General features: G+C 40.9%; 1 pseudogene; it reads right to left on the bottom strand.

Moving 5' to 3' along the window:
• Positions 1-284: 284 nt before the first annotated feature.
• LOC101575627 overlaps positions 285-926 on the bottom strand; it is a 5,461-nt pseudogene continuing 4,819 nt past the window's right edge.

Raw genomic sequence — 926 nt, 5'->3', positions numbered from 1 at the left:
AAACCCAGTTATGAGGTACACAAATTGTGATTGTTTCATTTAGTTGTAATTTTTTGTGTAATTTATTATGATAGCAATAGAAAATTAATATGTGGGTTAATATCAAATATAAGTCACTTTTAAGTCACCCCTTACTGACTGTAATGAATGGCTAGATTTGAGAAACTCTTTTGTATGTAATGCAATAGTAAAGTTAAGAAAAAATATTAGAAAGCATGAACCAAATGTCACTAGCAGGTGTTTAGTTTATGTAAATAAGGTTTTCTCAAAAAATTAGTAATAAACTAACAAACCATTATTGTAGGGAAGAGGTCTCCCACTTTGTCCCCAGTCTTAATCAGCTGTATATCGTTGAGGATTTCAATGTTTCCCCTGGAGATTTTAGTGCTGATGCCCAGAGCCTGGAAGAAAGAGGTCTTCTCAGGCCCCAGACCAATGTTCTGGGCAGGCACGGTGACTTCACATGGTGCAATGGCACCTGCACGGGCGGCAGCAGGCAGCTTACTGGCCAGCAGCATATCCCTGATCTCAGTGAGGTCCTCCTTGATGGGCACAAAGCCCAAATTTCCCTGAATATGAGGCAACAGTTTATAAAGAGCTGGATAGTGTTCCAGATATCTTCGGATGGTCTTGCGCATCAGGGTATTCTTGCTCATCAGCATCACGGCCTTCCCTCGGAGGGACATTCTGATCTGCTTATCTGCTTGGAGCCCGCATTGTCTGCTCCCACAATGAAGCATTTTGGATAATCATCCAAAAATTGGATGATCTTAAGGAAGAAGTTGGATTTGCAGGTCCCCCTGTCTTCCCTGCGCGTCACGGCGGTGTCAGGGATTGCCACGGAGGGTTTAAAGATGATGTCAATCTGCTGGAAAAAGTAGAATTAATTTTAAAAAGCAAAGTAAATAAAGTTAGTAACTTTTAAA

The sequence above is a fragment of the Octodon degus genome, unplaced genomic scaffold, assembly GCF_000260255.1.
Source record: "Octodon degus isolate 3935 unplaced genomic scaffold, OctDeg1.0 scaffold00009, whole genome shotgun sequence".
In the NCBI taxonomy this organism is placed as follows: domain Eukaryota; kingdom Metazoa; phylum Chordata; class Mammalia; order Rodentia; family Octodontidae; genus Octodon; species Octodon degus.
Note: the sequence above shows the minus strand (reverse complement) of the source record. Positions and strands in the feature narration are given on the sequence as shown.